The following is a 12,681-nucleotide window of genomic DNA, read 5'->3' as shown; positions in this document are numbered from 1 at the left end:
AGAGGATGTGGAGAAACAGGAACGCTTTTACACTGTTGGTGGGAGTGTAAATTAGTTCAACCATTGTGTGGCGATTCCTCAAGGATCTAGAGCTAGAAATACCATTTGACCCAGCAATCTCATTACTGGGTATATACTGAAAGAATAAGAAATCATTCTATTATAAAGACACATGCACACATATGTTTATTGTGGCACTGTTCACAATAGTAAAGACCTGGAACCAACCCAAATGCCCATCAGTGATAGACTCGATAAAGAAAATGTGACACAGATATACCATGGAATATTATGCAGCCACGAAAAAGGATGAGTTCATGTCGTTTGCAGCAACATAGATAAAGCAGGAAACCATCGTTCTCAGCAGACTGACACAGGAACAGAAAACTAAACACCACATGTTCTCACTCAAGTTGGTGAACAATGGGAACACATGGACACAGGGAAGGGAACATCACACATTGGGGCTTGTTGGGGGCTGGGGGATGGGAAGGGATAGCAGGGAGTTGGGGGGTTAGGGGAGGGATAGCATTAGGAGAAATACTTAATGTAGATGACAGGTTGACAGATGCAGCAAATCACCATGGCACGTGTGTACCCAAGTAATGAACCTGCCCATTCTGTACATGTACCCCAGAAGTTAAAGTGTAACAATAAAAAGAAGAAAGAAGAGGGAAAAGATAGTAAACTTGTCCTGCAAGAGATTAACACAAAGACAAGGAGATTCCTGAGATTTAGTAATAGATGGAAAGCAACTGGATTCATCTTTTGCCTATAACTGCCTCTTACTATTAGGCAGTGTCTCCAACGAGTGATTTTGAGACAGTGTCTTAGTATTTGGTAGTGTCTTTGACTAGTGAGTTTGATGTGCACAGGAGTAGGACAACCTCTATGCTTCAAACTTTTTCTTGGCTGACTTTGTATCAAGACATTTCTACACATTGAACTTAGGAGCGAGCTTATTGGTGTTGGAGAAGGCAATTATACCACTCCTTTTCCATGAGCTAACAGATATATTTGTTAAGTGGAATAATGGTGTCAATTATGATCTACAATGTATTAAAATTTAGTCTGATTCTGTGGATTTAATGTAATTAAACATCTACCTTGGAAGTGGAATCCTAGCCAGGCCAGTCAGTCTTTCCTGAGAACTCTACATCTGAGTTCATACAATCACATAAAAAATGTCTGTCCAAGAAATCCAAGAAGCTAACTGTGGGTAAAATGCTGTGAACACTTATAAAACAGTGTCCTATAAATGTGAGGGGACATTTGTTACATTTGTTTTGTGTTCATATATGATTTTTAATGGTCATGGAGAAAAGGGCTAAGAGCAGATATGCATCTCACCTTGTAGGTGAAAGACCTCACACTGTCTCCCTCCCAATTGCTTCCTTCTAATGGCTAGAATTCTACCTTTTATCTTTAAATTGAGATGAAATTTATAGAACATAAACAGCCATTTTAAAGTGAACATTGCAGTGGCATTCAGTAAATTCACAATGCTGTGCAACAGTTACCTCTATCTATTTCCAAAACCTTTTTTTTGTTTTTTTTTTTTGAGATGGAGTCTCATTCTCTTGCCCAGGCTGGAGTGCAGTGATGTAATCTCGACTCACTATAAGCTCCTTCTCCCAGATTCAAGCAATTCTCCTGCCTCAGCCTCCCAAGTAGCTGGGATTACAAGTGTATACCACCACACCCAGCTAATTTTTGTAGTTTTAGTAGAGACAGGGTTTCACCACATTGGCCAGGCTGGTCTTGAACTCCTGACCTCAGGTGATCCACCTGCCCCGGCCACCCAAAGTGCTGGGATTACAGGTGTGAGCCACCGCACCCAGCCCTAGTTCCAAGACTCTTTTATCACCTGAGACAGGAATTAAACAATATTTATTCCCCCAATCCCAGACTCTGGTAACCTCTATTCCACCTTCTGTATCTATGAATTTGCTGATTCTAGATACCCCATATAAGTGGATTAGTATAACATATGTCCTTTTGTGTCTGGCTTATTTCACTATGTTTTCAAGGTTCATCCATGTTGCAGCATGTATCAGAACTTTGGCTTTATGACCGAATCATAGTCTATCATCTGTCGATACCACATTTTGTGTATCCATTTACCTGCCCGTGGACATTTGGGCTGTTTCTACCTTTTGGCTGTTGGGAACAGTGTTGATAAGAAGAAGATGTGTGTGTCTGTGTGTGTTTGAGTAGCTGCTTTCAGTTCTCTGGGATGTATAACTAGGAGTGGAATTCCTGGGACATGTGGCAATTGTATGTTTCACTTTCTGAGCAAACTCCAAACTGTTTTCCTCAAAGTTCACCTCTAATGACTCATTCTGTTGGGCTATGCATCTCCAGTTCCTTAGATCCTTTTAAAAATTAGCCATAAAAATGTTCAAACTTATCCAGAAGTTGAGACTACAACAAGCCCCATGCACCCACCACTCATCTGCATCAGCCGTCTGCTTTCTCCCATGCCTGTTTCATCTATTTTCCCATCCACTGCCCCACTTTTTAATTTCTGCTGAAGAATTTCAAAGCAAATACCAGATATCCTATAATTTCTCCCTCCAAAACTTAAGTATACAATTAAAATGGAGAGCAGCATCTTCTTACATAAACACTTTAATGAAATTAACACTAATTAACTTCATTTTTTGAGACAGAGTCTTGCTCTGTCGCCCTGGCTGGAGTGCAGTGGCACGACCTCAGCTCACTGCAAGCTCCACCTCCTGGGTTCAGGCCATTCTCCTGCCTCAGCCTCCTGAGTAGCTGCAATTACAGGCGCGCACCACCACACCCAGCTCATTTTTTGTATTTTTAGTAGAGACAGGGTTTTACCATGTTGGGTGGGCTGGTCTCAAACCCCTGACCTCAAGAGATTCATACACCTCTGCCTCCCAAAGTGTTGGGATTACAGGCATGAGCCACTGCACCCAACCCTAATTAAGTTCTTAATATTAGTCAATACGTAGTCTATGTTTACATTTCCCCACGAGTCATAAAATACTGTCTTGCCTTTGATTTGTTTGAATCAGGATCCAAACCATTGTGTTTAATTTATCTCTGTAGTGTCCTTTATGTTGGTTTTAATCTCTTTGTTCTTTATCTATGCTACTGACTCATGAAAGAAACCAGGTCAGGGGTCTTAGAGAATGTCTCCCACTCTGAAACTGGCCAATGTCTTTCTTGTAGTGATGTTTATAAACTCTTTTAAAGCAAACATTTTGTTTCTGCAATAGAAATATAGTCAGGTCCTGTGCCTGCCACTCTCAAGCTTTAATCCCAACCCTAAGAATCACCAGAGACACTTTTTCAAAAATGCAGATTCCTAGCCTTTGTGCCCCTCACTCTCCAGGCTCCCCTCCCCACCCCAGGGAGTCTGATTGGGAAGTTCTACATTGTAGCCCGGAAATCTGCATCTTTGGCAAGCTTTTCAGGCAAAGCGGATGCAGGTGGTCCCTAATTGCAAGGTAGAAGGAACAATCTTCTGGCAATAAAGTTTTATTAGATAATCTTTGCTCCGTGACTAAAGAAACAGCTCTGTTCTGCTGATAGAAAAGGTGTCACAGGGGCCTAGTAGAGAAGACAAAAACAGATTTCACCCTCTTCACAATTTGGTCAACTCTGGGCACCTCGACCAGGGACCATCCTTATGACAGGTTAAGCAATCAGGGGCCCACCAACTCTGGGATGAAGCCCCCTTTGAGAGGAAGTCACTATGTAAAGCCCGCTCTTAAAAAGGGAGTCATGCTCCACCCGCCTGAGAGTGGATATACAAGCGGACTTCAAAAAATTCATGGAAAAATTAAGATAAAAATCAAAAATACACGCTCTACTTAAGTGTCATCAATTCAACACTTCTGCAAGCAGCAATACCAGCCATTTAGTTTTCTTAGTCAATGCAGTCATTTTTATATGATCAAAAGAAAAAAAATGGGTGCTCTATAAAGATGTTTTCAAGATAAGGAAACAAAAAGAGGTCAGAAGGAGCCACTTCAGGACTATCAGGTGACTGCCTAATGATTTCCCATAAACTCTCAGGGAACTGCCTCTGTTAATGAGAGGCATGCGGAGCAGCTTTGTCAAGGTGAAGAAGGGCTCTCCAGTGAAGGTTTTTACTCCATTGGCCAAGCTGGTCTCGAACTCCTGGCCTGAAATTATCTGCCTGCCTCAGCCTCCCAAAGTGCTGGGATTACAGGCGTGATGTACCTACTCAGCTACTAAAGAACATTTTGGAGGCGTCTAGATTTTGCTATCTGTATTGTTTTAAACAATGTGTAAAAGTCTTGCATAGATTTAAGTTTCCAACTCATGTGGGTAAGTACCAAGTACCAGTAAGTGTGACTGCAGGATCATACAGTAAGAATGTTTACTTTTGTAAGAAGCTGGCAACTGTCTTTTTTTTTTTTTTTTTGAGACGGAGTTTCACTCTTGTTACCCAGGCTGGAGTGCAATGGTGTGATTTTGGCTCACTGCAACCTCCACCTCCTGGGTTCAGGCAATTCTCCCACCTCAGCCTCCTGAGTAGCTGGGATTACAGGCACATGCCACCATGCCCAGCTAATTTTTTATATTTTTAGTAGAGACAGGGTTTCACCATGTTGACCAGGATGGTCTCGATCTCTTGACCTCGTGATCCACCTGCCTCGGCCTCCCAAAGTGCTGGGATTACAGGCTTGAGCCACCGCGCCTGGCCTAAAATTAATATCTTATCCTTCTTAGTGCCTCAACGTAGATTCTGTTCAGACATGTTATAACAAATTATATCAGTCTTTTTTGGTGCAAAAAATTTTTGAAATCCATGCATATTTTTTCCTAATATTGATTTTCCACGAATTTTTGAAACTCCTGGTACATGTGAATCATTTGAAATTCTGTGGCACAGGAGATTAGTCTTTTCTCCCTATGCTTCTATTTAATCATTTACCTATGTCAGTATGGACTCACAGATACATATTTCACACTTTGGGTTATAATCTAGTACTACCTCATTTTACTGCTCAAATTGTTCCAGCTTTGGCCACTGGGAGATTTTCTAGGTGATCGTGTTTCTTTAATATATATCATCAGTGTGGTAACTTTGTGGTTTTGATCCCCTTACTTTCTGGCATGAGATACTCCAGGCGCATCCTAGAATTAGCCATTTCTCCAAGGAGCTCTGGATCTTCTTATTAGACAATGCTATTAGAAAGCAAGATCTGGGAGCCAGGTATGCTTGTCGCTGTTAAGGTGTCAGTTTTAGATCGTGTCGGCCCACAAAGCAAGAAAATACATGTGTGTGTACTAAATCGTATACATACATATTTCTATAAACGTTTCCCTGTGTAACCATCTGTATCTGTGTCAAGCTAAACGTGAGTTTTTATCAAGGTCTCCAACTCTAAGCTATTACCGTACGTGTCCTTCCAGCCACCTCCTCTGTAAACTCCCACTCTAACACCGAGAAACCTCGCTCCCACCATCTGCTATTCATTTACTTAATGGTTCAGTTCCTTATGTACGTGTTGTTCACCTGTAACTCTGTGGAAAGCAACTTTATCGATTAGAGTACAGTTCTTTTGTACAGTTCCCTTCGCCTTTAATCATACAGATTCCATTCATTTCCAAAGTTAGGTTAGCACCTTACTCCGCCATGCCCCTCAGTGAAATTGTTTTATTCATTTGGATTCTTTTGCCACATTTTGCATTCCATCCTGACCTCCAAAATGATTTTTAAACTTTGCATACATTAAGGTTTATTCTTTGTGTTGTATGAGTTTTAACAGATGTTCAAAGTCTTATACTCACCATTACAGTATCATACAGAATAGTTTCTTGCCCTTAAAAAAAAAATCCCATGCTTCCTCTCTTCAGCTCTCTTGCCCATTTTCTGGATCCCTGGGATCTATGGATCTATTTATCATCTCTCTAGCTTTGTCTTTTCTAAAATGTCATGTAGGTGGAATCATGTAATCTGTAACCTTTTGGGACTGGCTTCTTGCACTTAGCAATATGCAGTTCAGATCCATCCACATCTTGTGGTCGATTGATAGCTTTTTATTACTATTTAATTTCTTTATTTTTTTTAGATGGAGTTTCACTCTGTTGCCCAGGTTGGAGTGCCGTGGCACCATCTCAGGTCACCACAACCTCCACCTCCTGGGTTCAAATGATTCTCCTGCCACAGCTTCCCAAATAGCTCGGATTACAGGTGTGTACCACCATGGCCAGCTAATTTTTGTATTTTTAGAAGAGACACGGTTTCACCATGTTGGTCAGGCTGGTCTTGAACTCCTGACCTTGTGATCTGCCCACCTCAGCCTCCCAAAATGCTGGGATTACAGGCGTGAGCCACCACACCTGGCCCTCATTTTTTTTTTAAGTAATATTCCACTATATGGACATACCACATCTTACTCAGCTATTAAAGAACATTTTGGCAGCTTCTAGATTTTGGTATTTGTGTATAATATTCAATATATATATATTTTATTGCATTTTAGGTTCTGAGGTACATGTAAAGAACATGCAGGATTGTTGCACAGGTATATACATGGCAATGTGGTTTGCTGCCCCCAACCCCATCACCTATATCTGACATTTCTCCCTATGTTATCCCTCCCCTAGTCCCCCCCCCACAGACCCCAGTGTGTGATGCTCCCCTCCCTGTGTCCATGTGTTCTCATTGTTCAACACCCGCCTATTAGTGAGGACATGCGGTGCTTGATTCTCTGTTCCTGGGTCAGTTTGCTGAGAATGATGATTTCCAGGTTCATCCATGTCCCTACACAGGACATGACCTCATTGTTTTCATGGCTGCATAGTATTCCATGGCATACATGTGCCACATTTTCCCTGTCCAGTCTATCATTGATGGCATTTGGGTTGGTTCCAGGTCTTTGCTATTGTAAACTGTGCTGCAATGAACATACGTGTGCATGTATCATTATAGTAAAACGATTTATAGTCTTTTGGATATATACCCAGTAATGGGATTGCTGGTTCAAATGAAATTTCTATTTCTAGGTCCTTGAGGAATCGCCACACTGTCTTCCACAATAGTTGAACTAATTTACACTCCCACTAACAGTGTAAAAGTGTTCCTATTTCTCCACATCCTCTCCAGCATCTGTTGTCTCCAGATTTTTTAATGATCGCCATTCTAACTGGCGTGAGATGGTATCTCAATGTGGTTTTGATTTGCATTTCTCTCATGACCAGTGACAATGAGCATTTTTTCATATGTTTGTTGGCCTCATATATGTCTTCTTTTGAAAAGTGTTGTTCATATCCTTTGCCCACTTTTGAATGGGTTTTTTTCTTATAAATCTGTTTTAGTTCTTTGTAAATTTTGGATATAGGTCCCCTGTCAGATGGGTAGTTTGCAAAAATTTTTTCCCATTCTGTTGGTTGCTGGTTCACTCTAATGAGTGTTTCTTTTGCTGTGCAGAAGCTCTGGAGTTTAATTAGATCCCATTTGTCTATTTTGGCTTTTGTTGCCAATGCTTTGGTGTTTTGGTCATGAAGTCCTTGCCTTGCCTATGTCCTGATGGTTTTACCTAGGTTTTCTTCTAGAGTTTTTATGGTGCTGGGTCTTATGTTTAAGTCTTTAATCCATCTGGAGGTAATTTTAGTGTAAGGTGTGGAAACCCACTGCGCTAGCTCAAACAGCCGGGCTGGAGACTTGTGGTGCTTTTCCACCCAGGAATCTCCTGGTCTGTGCGTGGTAAAAATTCATTTGGAAATGCAGTGATCACTCACCCTGTGTTTTCGCTGGGAACTGCACTCCAGAGCTGTTCCTACTCAGCCATCTTGGATCCTCTCCCCTATGTAAAATATTTCTATAAACATCTGTGTACATGTTTGGCATAGATTTAAGTTTCCAGCTCATTTGGGTAAGTACCAAGTACCAGTAAGTGTGATTGTGGGATCATACAGTAAATGTCTGTTGATGACTGGCCGGATCATACAGTAAAGGTCTGTTTAGTTCTGTAAGAAACTGGCAACTGTCTTCTAAAGGGGCTGTGTCATTTTGTATTTCCACAAACAATGAAAGAGTTACTGTTCTGCAGCCTCACCAGCAGTTGGTATTATTAGTTGTTTTGGATTTTATTTCTTCTTTTAACTGTACATTGGTATCTCATTATTGTTTTAATACATTTTCTTTTAAAGGGAAACAACACCGAATTGGTTTCTATTTCATAGAGCACACAATAGTGTATGAGCTCTGGAAACTGAATTAATATGAATGTGACTGGCTGAGTGCGGTGATTCATGCCTGTAATGTCAGTACTTTGGGAGGACAAGGCTGGCAGATCACTTCAGGTCAGAAGTTCAAGACCAGCCTGGCAAACATAGTGGAACCTCGTTTCTACTAAAAATACAAAAATTAGCCAGGCATGGTGGCACACACCTGTAATCCCAGCTACTCAGGAGGCTGAGGCAGGAGAATCACTTGAACCTGGGAGGTGGAGGTTGCAGTGAGCTGAGATCATTCCACTGCACTCCGGTCTGGGTGACAGAGAGAGGCACACAAAACAAACAAATATGAACATGACCCCCTCCCACCACCACGTGGCCTTAGCTCCCTGACACCTTACACCCTTAAGTGGCAAAAAGAGAGGGGGGCTCTTATTGCTAAGGAAAACTCACTATTGAAATGGTTTGGAATGTGGCATACATTTAATATAATAATGTCTGAAGATGTTTTATTCACAATAATCAGAGTAACCAATGGTAGAATATAGTCATAACTCACAGTTCACACCAGACTCACAGAAGCGCCTCAATGGCTCCTTCAGCCTGTCTAGATAGCAATTTCCATTACAAGTGTCTTGTGCTGTGACAAACAATGAATCGTGAGGACAGATAATGGAAAACAATGAACCACTCTTCAGACAGCCAGTGTTCCCTCAGCCCTCCACAGTTTTCTCCAGAGTGTGCATACGTTGAGAAAGTACAGTACAAACTGTTCTATCACCTGCACACTGAGTGAAAGATGTAAGAATCAAAAGAGAAGGAAACAGAACACAACGTCTAAAAGCAATAACACTCTCCATCAAAATCCACATATTCAAACAAAAGAAGTTTGTAGAAGTTCCCTTAACAAGCCACCAGTTACTTAGGTAACAACACTGACTTGCTCTCCTTCCCTTTAAATTTAAAAGGAAGGAGGGGGTCCCTGGGCAAGATGGCCAAGTAGGAATAGCTCTGGTGCACAGCTCCCAGTGAGGTCGACGCACAAGGCAGGTGATCCCCACATTTCCAACTGAGGTACCTGGTTCATCTCACTGGGACTGGTTGGACAGTAGGTGCAGCCCAAGGAGGGCTAGCTGAAGCAGGGTGGGGTGTCACCTAACCCAGGAAGTACAAGGGGCCAGGGAACTCCCTCTCCTAGCCAAGGGAAGCCATTAGAGATGTTTCCTGCACTCGGGCCCAAATACTGTGCTTTTCCCACGGTCTTCACAACCTGCACACCAGGAGATTCCTTCTAATACCTCTATAACCACCAGGGCCCTGGGCTTCCAGCACAAAACTGGGCAGCTGTTTAGGCAGAAACTGAGCTAGCCGCAGTTTTTGTTTTTTTGTACCCCAGTGGTGCCTGGAATGCCAATGAGACAGAACCATTCACTCCACTGCAAACAGGGCCAAAGCCAGGGAGCCAAGAGGTTGGCTTGGTGTGTCCCACCCCCACTGAGATCAGCAAGCTGGTCTTGAAATTCTTTGCAGCCAGCACAGCAGTCTGGGCTCTACCCGAGAGGTTCAAGCTCAGTGAGGGGAGGGCATCCACCATTGCTGAGGTTCCAGTAGGCAGTTTCAACCCCATAATGTAAACAGAACTGATGGGAAATCTAAACTGGGCAGAGCCCAATACAGCTTAGCAGCTGCAGGCACTGTCTTACTAGATGTCCCCGCTGGGCAGGGCATCTCTGAAAAAAGGCAGTAGCCTGATAGGGACTACCTGTCAGGGACTTATCAATAAAGCCCCCACCTTCCTGGGACAGAACACTTGGGAAAAGGGGTGATAGTATACAGCTTCAGCAGACACAAACATCCCTGCCTGGCAGCTCTGAAGAGAGCAGGGGATTTTCCAAAACAGCATTTGAGCTCTGATAACAGACAGACTACATCCACAAGTGGCTCCCTGATTCCCCATGCATCCTGTCTGGGAGACGCCTCTCAGTAAGGGCCAATAGACACCTCATACCAGACAGCTCTGGCTGGCATCTGGTGGGAACCCTTCTGGGATGAAGCTACCAGAGGAAGGAAGAGGCAGCAATCCTTACTGTTTTGCAGCCTCTGCTGGTGATTCCCAGGCAAGTAGGGTCTAAAGTGGACCTCCAGCAAACTTCAGCAGACCTGCAGCAGAGAGGCGTGTTAGAAGGAAAACTAACAAACAAATAGTTTCAACATCAACAAAAAATGTCCACTCAGAGACCCGTCCTAAAGTTACCGACCTCAAAGACCAAAGGGTCTTTAAATCCACAAAAATGGGAAGAAACCATTGCAAAAAGGCTGAAAACTCCAAAACCTAGAATACCTCTTCATGTCCAAAGGATCACAACTGCTCAACAGCAAGGGAACCAAACTTGATGGAGAATGAATTTGACAAATTGACAGAAGTAGGCTTCAGAAGGTGGGTAATAATGAACTTCTCAGAGCCTTCTGAGAACCTTGAAAAAATGTCAGATGAAATGCTAACTAGAAAAACCAGCATAGAAAAAACATAAATGACTTGACAGAGCTGAAAGACACAGTGTGACAACTTTGTGAAGCATACACAAGTTTCAATAGCTGAATCAAGAACAAGAAAGTATATCAGAGATTGAAGATCAACTCAATGAAATAAAGCAAGAAGGCAAGATTAGCAAAAAGAGAGTGAAAGGAAATCAACAAAGCCTCCAGAAAATATGCGACTACACGAAAAGACCAAATCTACATTTGATTGGTATACCTGAAAGTGAAGGGGAGAATAAAACCACGTTGGAAAACACTCTTCAGGATATTATTCAGGAGAACTTTCCCAACTGAACAAGGCAGGCCAACATTCAAATTCAGGAAATACAGAGGATACCACAGAGAAACATCTCAAGAAAAGCAACCCCAAAACATATAATCATCAGATTCCTAAAGCTTGAAATGTAGGAAAAACTGCTAAGGGCAGCCAGAGAGAAATGTTGAGTTACCCACAAAGGGAAGCACATCAGACTTACAGTGGACCTCTCAGCAGAAACCCTATAAGCCAGAAGAGAGTGGGGGCCAATAATCAACATCCTGAAAGAAAAGAATTTTCAACCCAGAATTTCATATCCAGCCAAACTAAGCTTCATAAGCGAAGGAAAAATAAAATCCTTTACGGAAAGGCATATGCTGAAAGATTTTGTCACCACCAGACCTGCCTTACAAGAGTTCCTGAAGGAAGCACTCAACATGGAAAAGAAAAACCAGTACCAGCCACTGCAAAAACATACCGAATTGTAAAGACCATCGATGCTAGGAAGAAACTGCATTACCTAATGGGCAAAATAATCAGCTAGCATCATAATGGCAGGGACAAATTGACAAATAACAATATTAACCTTAAATGTAAATGGGCTAAATGCCACAGTTAAAAGACACAGGCTGGCAAATTGGATAAAGAGTCAAGAACCATTAGTGTACGGTATTCAGGAGACCTATCTCACATGCAAAGACACACGTAGGCTCAAAATAAAGGGATGTGGAAAGATTTACCAAGCAGTGGTTGCAATCCTAGTCACTGATAAAACAGACTTTAAACCATCAAAGATCAAAAAAGACGAAGTAGGATATTAGCTAATGGTAAAGGGATCAAAGCAGCAAGAAGAGCTAACAATCCTAAATATGTATGCACCCAATGTAGGAGCACCCAGATGCATGAAGCAAGTTCTTAGAGATCTACAAAGAGACTTAGACTCCCAGGCAATAATAGCGAGAGACTTTAATCAATATCAGATAGATCAACAAAACAGAAAATTAACAAGGATACCCAGGACTTGAACTCAGATCTGGACCAAGAAGACGTACTAGACATCTACAGAACCCTCCACCCCCAATTTACAGAATATACATTCTTCTCAGCACCACAGTGCACCTATTCTAAAATTGACCACATAATTCAAAGTAAAACATTCCTCATCAAATGCAGAAAATGGAAATCATAACAGTCTCTCAGACCACAATGCAATCAAATTAGAATTTAGGATTAAGAAACTCACTCAAAACCACACAACTACATGGAAACTGAACAATTCGCTTCTGAATGACTACTGGATAAATAACAAAATGAAGGCAAAAATAAAGATGTTATTTGAAACCAATGAGAACAAAGACACAACGTACCAGAATCTCTGGCACACGTTTAAAGCAGTATGTAGAGGGAAATTTATAGCACTAAATGCCCAAAAGACAAAGGAGGAAAGACCTAAAATCAACACCCTAAAGTCAAAATTGAAAGAACTAGAGGAGCAAGAACAAGCAAATTCAAAAGCCAACAGAAGACAAGTAATAAATAAGATCAGAGCAGAACTGAAGGAGATAGAGACACAAAAACCCTTCAAAAAAAATCAATGAATCTAGGAGACGGTTTTTTTGAAAAGATCAACAAAGCAGACCACTAGCCAGACTAATAAACAAGAAAAGAGAGAAGAATCAAATAGATGCAATAAAAAATGA

The sequence above is a fragment of the Callithrix jacchus genome, chromosome 4, assembly GCF_049354715.1.
Source record: "Callithrix jacchus isolate 240 chromosome 4, calJac240_pri, whole genome shotgun sequence".
NCBI classification, from domain to species: domain Eukaryota; kingdom Metazoa; phylum Chordata; class Mammalia; order Primates; family Cebidae; genus Callithrix; species Callithrix jacchus.
Note: the sequence above shows the minus strand (reverse complement) of the source record.